Raw genomic sequence first — 15,706 nt, forward strand, 5'->3', positions numbered from 1 at the left:
TCATTCGATCCATGTGAAACCCTACATTTTGCAGGATAATGCACGACCGCATGTTGCAAGTCCTGTACGGGCCTCTGTGGATACAGAAAATGTTCGACTGCTGCCCTGGCAAGCACATTCTCCAGATCTCTCACCAATTGAAAACGTCTGGTCAATGGTGGCCGAGCAACTGGCTCGTCACAATACGCCAGTCACTACTCTCGATGAACTGTGGCATCGTGTTGAAGCTGCATGGGCAGCTGTACCTGTACACGCCATCCAAAGTCTGTTTGACTCAATGCCCAGGCATATCAAGGCCGTTATTACGGCCAGAGGTGTTTGTTCTGGGTACTGATTTCTCAGGATCTATGCACCCAAATTGCGTGAAAATGTAATCACATGTCAGTTGTAGTATAATACATTTGTTCAATGAATACCCGTTTATCATCTGCATTTCTTCTTGGTGTAGCATTTTTAATGGCCAGTAGTGTATGTTTATGATAAAAGATCTCCTTCTCTTTCAAGATACAAGATTGTACAGGACCGATAAAGTATGGGTTAACCGTCTACGTATTGTATAATTAGTTTGGAGTCTTACTTGCCATAGAAATCTGTGACTGAAGAATTAACAGTGTGTTCCAAATTACTTTAACTTATTACACAGTTCTTAAATATGCAGTACCTGAAATACGAGGTATGTCCGTAAAGTAATTTCCGTTTGGTTATATAAAACAAATGTGTGCTGATACAGGAATAATATTTATTATACAAAAATATACAACTGTTAAACTACTTTTCTACATAGTATTTTGTAGGCACTTGTCATAGCGTGGCACAAGTTTTTGTATGCCTTCGTCACAGAAGATTGCCGCCTGTATATTCAACCATGTGGTAACATTTTCTTTCAGCTCGTCATTATCGTTGAAGTGTTGACCACCAAGGACAGATTTTAGATGTAAGAAGAGATGCAAGTCGCTAGGAGCGAGGTCTGTGCTGTACGGAGGATGATCAAACGCGTCCCAGTGAAATTCCCGTAAGAATTGTTTGGTCATATTCACCGTGTGAGGTCGGGCGTTATCGTGGAAGAAAACAACACCTTTTGACAGTAATCCTCGGCGCTTGTTCTGGATTGCATGGCGCAATTTCTTAATGGTCTCGCAGTAACAATGTTCATTGAATGTTTGGCCTCGTGGTAAGAAATCAATCAGCAAATTGCCTTTTCTGTCCCGAAAAACGGTGCACATGACTTTCCGAGATGTGAAGATTTGCTTAGGTTTAACCTTCGTTGGAGATGAAGTGTACCTCCATTCCATTGATTGCCGTTTTGTTTTAGGGATGTCGTACGATATCCAAGTTTCATTCCCCGTGACTACCCGAGAAAGAAAACCATCGCCTTCATCAGTGTAGCGAGTCAAAACCTGAAGTGCACTGCCCATCCGTTGTTTCTTGTGTTGTTCAGTAAGAATTTTGGTTACCCAACGTCAGCAAAGTTGTCGAAATTTCAGTTTTTCAGTAATAATTTCATGAATTAGTGTTCGTGAGATTTGCAGAACTTCCATAGCACGGGACTAAGTGTAAATTTACGGTTGTGCTTAATCTTCTCTTCAATTGTATGAACCAGTTCATCAGTAACCACAGAAGGGCGTCCACTTCGTTCTTCACAGTACACTTCATCACGTCCTTCATTGAACAGTCTAACCCATCTTCTAACCATTGAATTATTCATAGCATTTTGTCCGTAAACCTCGCCGATTTGTCGATGAATTTCCTTCAGTTTAACTTTCTTTGCATTTAGAAAACGAATCACAGATCTGATTTCACACGTGGTGGCATTTTGAATTACGGCTGACATTATGAAGAAGCACTACAAAGCACACGTCGCAGCAGCGATCTGAACATGTCGTACATGTCTTCTCCTTAAGTCAGAGTAACTGCCGCGCATGCTCGGAACTGTCATCGTATCGCTGGCGCGGATTGAAATAGAAAAAGAACTTACTTTGTGGACCACCCTCGTATTTACAAATGCTCCTCAAAACACAACATCATGTCTAACAACCAAAACTGTAGAAAATGCTAGAAACGGCCTATGGCGGCCTCTAGACTTCATGTTTTCATGTGATCCTAAAATCTGTCACTGAACTGATGAATCTGGCAAAAAACATCATGTTTTCATAGGTACACTGGGATCTAGGTCAGGGGTACCCAAACTTATGCTCTGACTCAACACTTAGGGAATCCTGGTACTTTGATGGAACATCTTGTTTACTTTGAAGGTTAATAACATTTTTTTAAAAATGAGCAAAACTTCTTTCATTCAGTGATAACTTCAATTTTAAGTCATAACTAACGACAAAGAAATGATGTTAAGACTTTTGAGAACAATCAGTATCGTTAAAATGTCATTTTTCGTGGAACACTTATTCACTCTCGGTGGAACACCAGTGTTACGCGGGACACATTTTGGAAACCCTGCTGCAGGCTCTGACTTATCACCAGTGTATATAATTATGTAAAACAGGGAATGAAATGAAAATAATATTACGTCTTTGAGAGGGTGTTTACTCTTAGTGAAGTTTGATAGAAATTACAGAATACTGTTACAGACAAAACACTTATACGAGAACAAGTAGATCAGTGTTTGGCGTCTCACTTAATCCAGGCCAGGAAAGACGAATCTCTAACTTCTCTGAAGAGAGACAGAGGAAAAATATGGTGCTGCTTAACCGTGATTTATAAAAGCTAGTAAACGTAAATCACAGAGGATGAATGGCAGTTTGATTCCTTCGCCCTTCAAATTGTACTCTAGTGTCAATCAATGTGCAATATCCCTCGGTACAGACAGCACATATATCAATCTGTCAGTATGATGGCAGATGTTTGTCATTCGTTGGGAGTGCGCCGTCCGATATTACGACTGCTGTCCATAATACGATTTTCGGTATTTCCTGAACGATAATGAACTAACGAGTTTAGTTTTATACGTTTGCCTGTAATTCAAATCTATCGACATTTTCTAGGAACGAATATAATGGCCTGAATTGAATTTTCACTCTGCAGCGGAAAGTGTGCTGCTTTGAAACTGGCGAAATAAAACCGTGTACCCGCCAAACATCCGAAAATGGGAACTTTTCCTTTGGTGTGCAAGTGCTCTACCGATGAGCTTCTCTTTTTCAAAGCTAAAATCCATTACTGTGATGAAATAGAATTTAATTACAATGTCGTACAAATGTTAAGCAAAACTAACAAAACATCGTTTAAATTATTACAGGAAGCAAAGAAGTAGTTTAAAAAATTTGAATAAGCAAACAAAAATGAGAAGAGACAGTACCAGTGTACATCTGCGCCAACAAGAACATGAACTTTTTAACAGCGTAATTTGATTTTAATTTCTTGTTGAAGAACATTTCGGCTGGGCTACGAACATGTATGTGTCGGAAATGCTTTTAAATGATAAGTAGGAAACTTAAACTGCGGAAGTGTAAAGAACTGGCGCAGAATAGTTTATTTTTCTAAAATCAGAATTTAATATTTATTGTAAATACATAAAAGTGTAACCAGTCACTTTTTTGAATATTTATTTATTATTTCATGAAGCGGTTTTCTAACCTTTTCAGGTTCATCTTCAGATGGTTTTCTGGAAGTTCAACACTGTTTCCAAAAGTTTCGCTATCACAGTGAAAATGCATGCAGATCGTGTAAAAGTATGTGAATTAATGAACCAACTGGCCATCAAAATGGAAGCAGACAGACGGACACGACCAGGATAAAGCCACCCATACTGTCGCAAGCCAGCACCCAGCATTATGCTGGAAATAGTGACGTAACTTCCAGAAAACCATCTGAAGATGAACCTGCGAAGGTTCGAAGACCGGTTCATGGAATAATAAATAACTATTCAAAAAAGTGACTGGTTGCAGTTTCATGTATTTACATTGAGTTAACAAAAATGGTTAAAATGGCTCTGAGCACCACGGGACTTAACTTCTGGGGTCATCAGTCCCCTAGAACTTAGATTTACTTAAACTTAACTGACCTAAAGACATCACACACATCCATGCCAAAGGCAGCATTCGAACCTGCGACCGGAGCGGTCGCGCGGTTCCAGACTTTAGCGCCTAGAACCGCTCGGCCACCCCGGCCGGCTTGTGTTAACAGTCACGGGTTCTAAAACATCCGTAAAGGCCTTCCTCAGCTTGAAATCCGCCACTTATACTTCCTCTGCTGCCTCCCAATCTTAACAGAAGTTCTTCTGCAAACCTTGTTGGACTAGCACTTCTGAAAGAAAAATCACTTCCCAGGGACCGGTAAAGGTCTCTAATTCGAGTCACAGACCACTACAGTGTTTTAATCTGCCAGGGAGTTTCGAATACAGCTCCTGTTGCAAATTAAAATTGTTGCTCAATACGAGTAAAAAATTAACCATCTTTGGTAATGTGTGACCGGTTAACGAACATCTTGTTTCTCAATTCAGTATGTGGATTGTCTGGTTTTGCAGATCCAGTTACTACAAGAGGGAAATACTTTCGTACATTGCATAAAAAGAAAACGAACAGAAACTGACTACAGACAGGCCAGGGGCATTTAACTTCATTCCTGTAGTGACAAGCCGTACGAAAATAGCAGAAATAGACTCTGCCTTATCAGTGTCGTACAATGTCTCTGGAAAGCTGCTGTTCTCAAGTAACTGAAGTATGTGAAATCTTATGGGACTTAACTGCTAAGGTCATCAGTCCCTAAGCTTACGCACTACTTAACCTAAATTATCCTAAGGACAAACACACACACCCATGCCCGAGGGAGGACTCGAACCTCCGCCGGGACCAGCCGCACAGTCCATGACTGCAGCGCCTTAGACCGCAAGGCTATTCCCGCGCGGCAGTAATTGAAGTACTGCAGGTAAAATCTTCCAGGTTGTTAGGCCGCACTAGGCTGCACTGTAACTTCTTCCACACGATCAACGTTTCGACATCTCTATCCTTCAGGATGTACTGGTGTTCACGGTATAACAACACACGTAACTCTTTCTTTTTGTCCTTGTTGCAGTAAACCTATTTTTCTAAGAGCAAATGTAATAGTCTGACTATAAAGTACTTCGGTTGTGCTGAAGAAGAGACTACTGTATATGAAAATGTGAAGTATATATAGAATAAATAGTTTTGTAACTGAGATATCTTTGTAAAGCAATATACGTCTTTTGTCTGACTTCCTTCGCTTGTTTTCCCCATCCTTACCTTCTCCTTCTCTTGGCCTTCTACAGCTAAGACGTATACGTTAATGCAAGTGCGTATGAACAATAATAAACACTAAATTTATTTCCACATGAGTAATACTTTATTATTTCATGCTAATAACATTTTTATATGTTACTAACAAGTTTTGTAATGAAATGCCCGTGAGTCTTACTGCACGAAAGGTAATAACCGGCTTGGATCAAATTTGTCTATCCGGCATTACGACTATCTCATTGATATCGCTAGGAAATGTAGTAATTATCCAGGACCTGCTTGCTATTTAATTTTGAAGTCCGATTTGGTAGTGCGAGCAGTATTGGCGCACGTAAGATATTCGAAGCTGACGCAGTCACGAAAATAGGAAACCAGGTTAATTATTCCCGAAACATACAACATTTCGCAGAAACTGTATATTTTCTGTTCATGGTCATTGCAACGCTCCAGTAGAGCTGAACTGACGACCGCTTGGACTATCAAAACAGATCATTAATTTGATATTGCCCGTCCGGTTAGCTGTGTGGTCTAAGGCACTGCTGCGAAGGCGTGCCGGTCCCAGGCACGAATCCGCCTGCCGGATTAGTGTCGAGGTCCGGTGTGCCGGCCAGTCAATGGATGGTTATTGATTTCTAATTTCTGCTACCAGTCACTCTTTTATTTTATATTTAATCTGACATAATACAAAGCGTTTCGGACATGTTCTGTTCATCTTCAGGCGTTTATTCATACATACATACATACATACAGAGAAATGTTACTTAAAAAGAAACAGTCTTAAACTAATTATGTTTTCGTATAGACAGGTTTTGTTGAATTTTATATCAAGACATGTTTTAATTAACTTTAATCTAAAGTTTATGTATGTACGAAATACTTTTACATAATCTAGTTTAAAGCCGTTTCTTTTTAAGTAACACTTCTCTGTATGTATAAACGCCTGAAGATGAACAGAACATGTTCGAAACGGGTTGTATTATGATAGATTTAACATAAAATAAAAGTGTGACTGGTAGCAGAAATTAGAAATCAATAATTATCCCACACAGTCACGGTTCACAAACATAGCCATTATGGCCGAAAATAACTGTGAATAGTTTTCAAGGCCGGTTTCCTTCTGCCATGGCGAATGCGGGCTGGCTCCAATTATTCCGCCTCTGTTACACTATGTCGGCGATTTCTGCGCAAACACTTTCTCCACTTACTCTTACACCATAATTACTTTACCACGCAAAGATTGAGGTTACACTCGTCTGGTGTGAGACATTCCCGGGGGATCCACTGAGGGCCGAACCGCACAAAAACCGGGGTTCGGTATGGGGTGGCTGTGGGGTGAGTGGACTGCTGTAGCCTCTTGTGGGGTTGTGAACCACTTAGGGCTGCGACGGGAACGAAGCTCCTCCGTTGTTTCTAGGTCCCCTGTTCCATACAGTACACTACAATATATTTCTGTCAGTTTATTTCAAAACGTAAGTTTCATGATTGTCTATTTCTTTATTCATATATGCTAACTGCACATACCTGTGATGTCTGTCTGATCTGTGGGTTCTGAAAGGAAGAAAAATCAGTTTTAAAAAGTGAAACTGATTTTGGGATGAATCCAGTTCAAGAAATTGTGGTACCTTCTTTACTCTGTGGGCATGTAACAAATGTATGATTCACGTGTCTGGGCCAAGGAGATGGTTTTGATGCTGCTTTACTTAATGGCTGTCGTTCAAATGTTTCATAAAAATGTCAGATGCCCCTGGTCCAAAGGTGAGCCCACAGTAATACTGTCAGATTGCTCATAAAATTCTCATTTGTATTTATTACGTTTTGTTTACATTATATTTACTGTAGCGGGTGTAGCTGCATGTTGCCACTAACGATAAAGAGTAAACAAAGTTCGAAATGGTCACGGATGTAAATAATATGATCCCGACTTCACATGGTAACGTTCGTTATCGGCGGTATGCTTACACAGATAAACGGGGTGACCAGTCTAGCTCTGGCGCCTCACATATTTCCGAAACGAAACAAAATCTAAAAAAGGCAATTAACCAGGGCACCCCTTTGTCAGGGGCTCACACAGGGGGCAGGAATGCATAATCCATTTGCATAATCCATTAAGATCAACGAACAGCACTTTCAGCACAGTTAGATTTCTTGAAATGGCACCTGTATGTTTTTTGTACAGAAATGAAAACTAGACATAGACTACGATTAGCGGTTGCAGACTTTGTTTCACTGTTGGAAATCTCATACATTCTTAACCCTCCGTTACTCGCGTAAAAATTCGTGACATCGTTACTCGCGCGGATGACTGGTGTCATCCACAAAGCAAGCGGTCTATTTGTACACTTTGAATGCTCTTTATGACTGGTTCTATGATTTTTTATTAAATCTAAATGTAACACATTTAATATTTTTACACATTATAATATATTCTAACGTTTGAAATAGTTTGACCGTTCGAAGAACAACACTTCAGCTGAATTACTGGCATTACATGGTCCCTCTTGTTGCTTACCGACGTACGGTCTTAATTTAAAAGTGTAAGCTGTTTTTACATCAACCAGAGCAAACACTTTTAACCATACTTTGCTGGTTTGCTAGGAATATATTACCTGAACGGGCAGTTTCCTCTAAATGCGAAAAGCTGCTCATCAACAGTAAGATATTCATTAGGTGAAAAATATTTTTGGCAATAGTTCGTGAATAGTTCAAGTACCTCTCTGATAGCTCTGATAGCAGCCAACTTGTCAATCTCTCTGTGAACACCTCTATCACGGATATCGTCAAACCTCAGACATCCCAACAGAAATCTGAATCGGGTTTCACTGATGCATAAATAACATGACTCAAGTCCGTTTCCCTTTGAGTTATCCCATAATTTCGATGTACTCATTCTAGAACATCTCAAAGATCCACATAGATATAACAAACCAATGAAAGATGAAAGCTCTGATCTCTTTTGCATCTGTTTCTTTAGCGTCCCTTTCCCTAGAGAAATTACCACGAACTTCATGTATATATTAGTGCATTTTGCGATAATGCTTATTCCGTTTTCATGAAAGAACAAATTCAGAATTTGTATTTCTGTTTTTTTTTTTTTTTTTTTTTTTTATTACGAGCTTGATTTTTTGGTCGAGGCAAATGCATAATAAAATTAAATTATCTGCTTCTAGCACTGGTGGGAAATTTATTTTTCTTCCGTTTAGTTATTCCATCTTTCCCTAAAAAGAATGCATCCTCTTGAGTTACTTCTGCCTGTGATTCACATTCATCATTTTCTGACACTTCTTGTTCTGTTCCTGGATCATGACCGCTTTCATGAACAGAATCCTCAGTCTCTGAGTCAGCGCTATGACTGTCAGTATCTTCATCACTCAGCTCATTGAACCATTCCAGACATACATTAGGATCTCTACTAAACTCTGTCCGAGGTTTTTTGCCTTTGACATTTCTTCCACAATTTAAAAATAAAGAGAATACTAGGTAACATGGAAGGTAACTGCAATCAGTTTCAATACGTCTAAATTTATGCACATGAAAGATCGATTGAATCTAGGAAAGCAATAAAGTAATACATACTTACTTTGTTTCAGATTCTGGCAGCAGAGCTCGCGCGGATGATAAGTGTCCTCTAGGCTATAATAATGTTTGATGAACAATGTATGATTCGTAACTGAAAGACAACAATGATTTTAGCTAACAGTCGGAGAGTTAACAGAAAGGGACTGAAAATGGCGCGAATTCAATCCAGCTCTGTCAGACAAAATTGAGCGAGAAAGTCATGTGGATGACGAGTGTCATCCGCGCCAGCAACGGAGGGTTAAACAGCAGAATTTAAAGGGTGCAACGGCACCGCAGTTTCTGCCGTACTGCGCAGGACAAGGGTTGCCTAACAGTTTGTGAGTTAAAGAAAGTTAATAAGTGCAATTCTTTGTTTTGAATTGAACAAAAATGTTAGCTACGACTAGCTATATTGCCAGCAATACGTGCGACCGTTCTCGACATTAGTTTTTACTAGGAGAGAGATCACAATCGACATTGCCGATGTAATCTTTCCAATCACTACGACAACGTGTGGCACGTCTTAATCACTAGACCATCAGCCAACAGACTGCTTTTAATGGGGCGGCAAATAACGGGGTAGCTGGCACGTGAGACTGCAAGTTATCTGCGCGAGTTGGCAGATGTACAGAGTGATTAGGATTTTAATTAGCGCGCCTCAAGGCTGTCGGTCGCGGGCCTTTATATCGCGCGCGAAACGGCGCCGGCGCCGGCGGCCCCGGCAGCGGCCGCGGCTGCAGTAGCGACCGGGAGGCGGCGGCGGTGAAAGCCGCCGTTGCGCCGCCTTTGTTCTGCTTTTGGAGCGCAGTCTACCGCCTACTGCAGTCGTCTCTAACGAGCCGTGTGGCATTTGCGCTGCCTCTGGCTATCTGCTGAGCGACTAACGAGCTGATGATCGGGGATGGAGTGAAAGTTCTCCGTCCGCTCACATTATCGTGACCATCTCCTACGTGTGACGTAGGCACCGAGTGGCGACTGGTGTTCTTCAGCAGGCGTGAACTAGGTGTGAAGACCGTATACGGCGTGTCTACACAAACATCTCAGGTCTCTGTCCAGAGTAAAGGCGACGAGTTCGGTGCTGTGAAAAATGTAGAAAATAAATCAGGCGTGTTACTGGCCACATGCTAGATACAGATTAAATGTATTCACAGTTGCGAATGAGGACAACCATCAGCTGTACAATGGAATGACGACAATGAAAATTTGTGTCGGAGCGGGACATGAACCCGGGCCCAAACTTCAATATATTGTCAACAAACTTTCAACCCTAGCCATTCCATTCTACAACTTTGCATCGTAATCAGAATAACACAGGCACTGCAACATCGTACTTGCTTGATAAGCCTGTGACGTGGGACTGTAGTGGGGTGTGGAAAGTACCTCAAATCAAAAGCATATTAGCGCAGACTTAACGACTGATTAAAACTGTGTGTTGGACTGGCAAAGCAGAAGAGAAGTATTGCTTACAGTATGAGACGTGTCTGACTTTTCCCCACAAATATTAGCGCTATAACATTACCGAAGACCATCCCACTCCTGGTACACTGTCAATGTGACCACTGCCCATGTACGACGTCAACTTGCAATAACCAATCACAGAAGGCAGCACTAACAGTGGAATGAGGGAGGCGGCGGGGGAGAGGGAGGACACGGAAAACAGTGCAGCCGTAGTCGTGATACGGAACCGGAGCGCTTTGTCTGACGTCCGAAACGGCATCGTAATTGGCTTTCGTGCCAAGGGTGGAAGCATTTCCGATACGGCTAAGTTCATAAACCGTTCCCGTGCTGCCGTGGTTAAAGTACAGTACATTATGACGGGAAAATGGCGCTATCCAAAACAGGTGCCGAAGCAACTGTGGTGCACCACGGGCCATAGCTGGCAGGGGTGAACAACAACTGCAGAGATGTGTAGGAGCGAATAGACGTACAACAGTTGAGCAACCGACCGCCCAGATAAATCAATGGGCTACCAGCACTGTGTCAACGACTGTTCAGCGACTGTTGCTACGCTTGGGCTACCCAGGTTGGCGCCTGGTTCATGCGCCCACAGTGACTGCTGTTCCTCAGCGACGAAGGATGGAATTTGCCCAGGTTCAAACCCAGTCGGGAATCTGTGTGCCATATCGGGCTGTTCGCGGCATTTATCCTCAACCGAGACTCCTACTGCAGCCGGCTATGACACTAGAGTTGGCTTAACTTGTTTGTTACTCAGGCTTTTGACGGGTGATCATATTAATGTGACTGGACGGTCAAAGATATTTAAAATCAAATTCATCCTTAAGTTTTGGTGTTCTTGAAAATATGGAACACAAATGTCTTTGCAGTAAAACGATTACCATTTCGAACTGTGAGAGCAAAACTCACTATTATCACGAGAACGGCCATAAACAAAATAAACCTAGACCAAATTTTATGGCCAGATTGGAAATTTTTCCCAGACTGTAAATGTAATGTCTTGAATAACATTTCAGTTATCTGACATTTTTTACCAAACTAAAAGGCTGTGATAACACTGGAATTTGTCTACTTTTCATCATTGTAACGGTCGATTCTCAGATCCCATCTTGAAGGCGGATGTCAACCATCAATGGAAAATTATTTGCGTATGGTTCTATAGACACGTTAAGAATAGAAAATATCGGTAAGGAGTTCTCACTAAAGCCATTAACATGATCACTCCATGGAAAAAAACAGTCATCAAAATCATTTAAAGGTACAGTGAAAAGATTATTAAAGTGCAGTCTTCAAACTGCTTCGGGAGTACAATAGCAATAAAGTATTTTTGGTTCGATTGGTATTTTTTTAAGTGAATGCGAAGAAATAAAAATTAGCGCTTAGTGTCTGCTTTTATTATGAATGCTGTTTAGTTAACAAAAATTTAGATAATTCGTTTTCATCTACAATAAATGTGAGCAAATCATATACGTATATCCTTAACAAAAACATCACGTTCACTTTCTTGTAATACATGATTTGTCTGCGAAAGGTAAAGGAGGCGGATTCGTGTCCTGCTTCGGGTATGCCACAAATATTTCGACGACCACACTCTCCATTGCAGAGTGAAATTTCTTCGTGGAATCTGTATTAGCAGCTTCTAAGAAATGAAAGACTGCTTCAATTCCTGCTGAAACGAAAATGAACAGTTATTGACAAACCAACGAAGTCAAAATAACTCTAAGCAGGAGTCGTCCAATGATTCTGAACCAACATCACACCTTTCTGTTTATGAAAGAAATTGTTGTACGTAGCATTAGGCAATAGGCGCAAGTCACCCGCACAGATGCTGAATGATCACGATAGAACCGAAATAAGAGTCAATAAATTTATCGCTAAAATACTTTATTATGTTTTCCACATTGGTTTCTCTGGAGAATGTTGAAGGTCGTTTGCCGTTGACACTTTTCATCGCATGTATTCGTAAACGAGTCGATAAGCACGTGTATGTCTCAAAGAATTCCAAGGCAAGTTTTAAGTAAGTCGCTTAAACTCTTTTCTTTAGCCAGCCAATAGTATGGCTCCATGGGGAAACTGAGCTGGCAAGCTTCGCATGGCCAGTGGCCAAAGATCACAATCTGCTCTTCCGTCTCTGCTGCTGTATGGATGTGACGACCTATGTAGTACAGACGCGGCTTTGTCTTCTGATAAATGGGCATGTTGAAACTATGTCGTCCAGGGTTATGGAAAGATGGTTACTTGCTTGCGGTGCCCTTGCATAATTACATGGCGCGGCATCTCAGATTTCTCTAAGCGACATTCTTTGCAGTTGTATTTCACGTGGGCAACGCTAAATCTTTTTCAAGTTCATGTTTTCGTTAGCATCTGGAAATCAGTTTCCAACACAACTGGCCCTCTTTGTGCATAATATACAACAGGCTCTAGATAGCGGCTCCCACGTTGATACCATGTATCTCAACTTTCGAAAGGCGTTCTGCTCAGTTCCGCACTGTCGCTTGCTCCAAAAAGTGCACGCTTATGGTCTATCCGATGACATATGCGGTTGGACAGAAAGTTTTCCAACAGACAGGGAGCAGTATGTCGTCCTGAACTGGGTTGCTGACTTCAACAGAAACAAGCGTAACTTCAGGTGTGCCCCAGGGCAGCGTAATAGGTCCGCTGCTTTTTACGATTTACATAAACGATCTGGTTGATGGTATTCACAGCGACATTGGACTGTTTGCCGATGGTGTTGTAATCTACAGGAAAGTAGTATCACACGTAAGTTGTGAACAAATTAATGAGAATTTGCAGAAAATAAATGCGTGGTGTAATGACTGGCAGTTATCTCTCAATATTAGTAAGTGTAACCTACTGCGTATAACAAGGCGAAAATCCCCATTAACGTACGAGTACAAAATAAATGCCCAGTCTTTGGAAGCGGTAACATCCGTCAAGTATCTGGATGTGACTATTGGAAATAATCTCAAATGGAATGATCAGATACACAAGTAACGAGTAAGGCGAACTCTAGATTGCGTTGGTAGAATCCTGAGGCGATGCAGTCCTTCAACAAAGGAAATAGCTTACAATACGTTAGTTCGTCCAGTCTTAAGAGTATTGTTCGTCTGTATGGGATCCTTACCAGTTGGGTCTGATTCAAGAGAATGAGAAGGTCCACAGAAGAGCGGCAAGATTCGTGACTGGTACATTTAGCCATCGCGAGAGCGTTACATATCTCATAGAAAGTCGGAAGTGGGACACACTTGCAGATAGAAGACGCGCTAAACAGAAGGGGCTGCTCGCTAAATTCCGAAATCCGATCTTCACAAAGGATGTAGAGCACATATTATCACCACCAACTTTCAAATCGCGCAATGATCACCATTCAAAGATTAGGAAAATAGAGCTCGTACTGAGGCGTTCAGACAGTCCTTTTTGCCCCGCACGATCCGCGAGTGGAACAGGGGGGGGGGGGGCGGAGGAGGGGGGGGACATGACTTTGACGTGAATTGTGCCCTCCTCCACACATGGCTTGGTGGCTAATGGAGTATATATGTAAATGTAGATGTAGAATTTCTGTTCAGTCATACAGGCACGCAAGTTGCTTATTTTACTGCTTTTCCACTCATTAAATGATATTATTTGCATTAATATAAATGTATATAAATGTAGGGTTATTTTTCGAAGTCTTTTGTTAATGTATGGTCATGTATAGTCACGTGATCCATTGAAGCACACTTGTCTGTAAGGTACGAGACTTTGTGTTTACTTTCTGCACAACTGACTTATACAGCATGTTCCTCCTAAGCATCTTCGGGCACATTTTCCCTGGTGTCTCGGTATATATCTGCAACTTCTTTCTTGCAGTTTGTAACTGGAGTCAGCCCAAACAAATACTGCTCCTCATGTCTTTCACGTGACATCCAGTGTTGCAGAAAGGCATTCCTTTGTTTCCAGTTAAAAATAAAATTATTTTTAAAGCGAAATTTTACATGCCCATTCGACAGAGCGGTTCCAAATTAGTGCAGTGCGGTATTCTGTTTAGCAATATGTGTTAACTGGGACAGTAAAACACGAAGAACAACGATTACCTTAGCAGCGACAGCTCCGCCTTGACCCACACTAATTGCAACTGCTATGCGGCAGCTCTACTCTTTCGCTGCTGGAGTGCCGGTTCTTACTATTTTACTGTCCATGTTAAAACATATTGCTAAACCGAATGTCACATTAGACTAATTTGGGGTCTCTCTATGGAAAGGGCACGGAAAATTCCGCTTTAAAAATCGTTTTGTTCGTAACGGCAAATAAATCAACTTTCCCGTCAGCAGTGAGCGTCGCGTGAAAGACGTGATGAGCGGTTTTTGTATGGGCTGACTCCACCTATGCAGAATGGTTTTCCGTAAATTTGCTTTCTCGCCATTTCTTATCAGGGTATCCTGTTCAACATTCATTTCTCGACAATAGCTTCCGTATCGTCACCAACAATGACTTCTAGCTTCCACTAGTCGTCGATATCAATAATCTTCATTTCCTTTGTGTTTCCTTCATTACCACTTAACGCGAAATGTATACTAAGGTCTTTCTGCGTCATTTAACCATTCTTCTCTGTGTCTGCTAATCTTGCTAGATTTTCTTTTTCACTTTCATTCCTTCTCAGGACATTTCATACAGTAAAAAGCTCTTGGATATAGAAACTAAAGAAGGCTGATGATAAGGAAACATTTTTTCCAACAGCTTTCTTACGACGAGCTTGTTTTCCCCAACCGTAACGGGAGTTGGGTAACTGAGTATAGTGGATACTCATACGCATTCAGCATTTGAAGATCGCGGTAAACCTGAAGACTTCCAACTGCTGCTGCCCTCTTCTCTGCCCACATCTAATTTTTGAGTATCAGCAATAACAAGAAAGAATATGAATATTACTGCTCCTCGATTCACTCGCAGACCTCGGAAGTAGCTACACATTCGGTAATAAAGAGCCAAATATTTGTGAGAAGGAAGAATGTGTATTTTATTGCTGGTCGTTTCAGCGGCGGCAATTTAAGGTGTCCTCTTAGATTGCTGACTAACCACATACTCGAAGATCGCTAAATATTTATTTCATCCTGTCTTCTCAGATTAGACTGAATGTAAATATCATCCAGTATTGCAGAATATACTTGTATTACAATCATAAGAAAATAACAGAACGTATTAACAACGATAATATGAAAAAAACGTCTTGTAACGGGATGCGAACCAACAACTTTCATCTCCAGAAGCCACGATGGTATTTATTACGCCAGCACTTAACCATGCGATGTTTAACACCAGTTTTGGTTGTCATATCCTATCTTGGAGACTAGTATCGTTGGTACGATATTGACATTTAATAATAATGGCGATGTGTTTGCGGTAAATTTTCAGTGCTCCGTTATACTGCAAATTATAAAACAAGTATGTTTCGCCGGCCGGTGTGGCCGAGCGCTTCTAGGCGCTACAGTCTGGAACCGCGCTGTAACACCATAGCT

This window comes from Schistocerca americana, chromosome 7 (genome assembly GCF_021461395.2).
Source record: "Schistocerca americana isolate TAMUIC-IGC-003095 chromosome 7, iqSchAmer2.1, whole genome shotgun sequence".
NCBI classification, from domain to species: domain Eukaryota; kingdom Metazoa; phylum Arthropoda; class Insecta; order Orthoptera; family Acrididae; genus Schistocerca; species Schistocerca americana.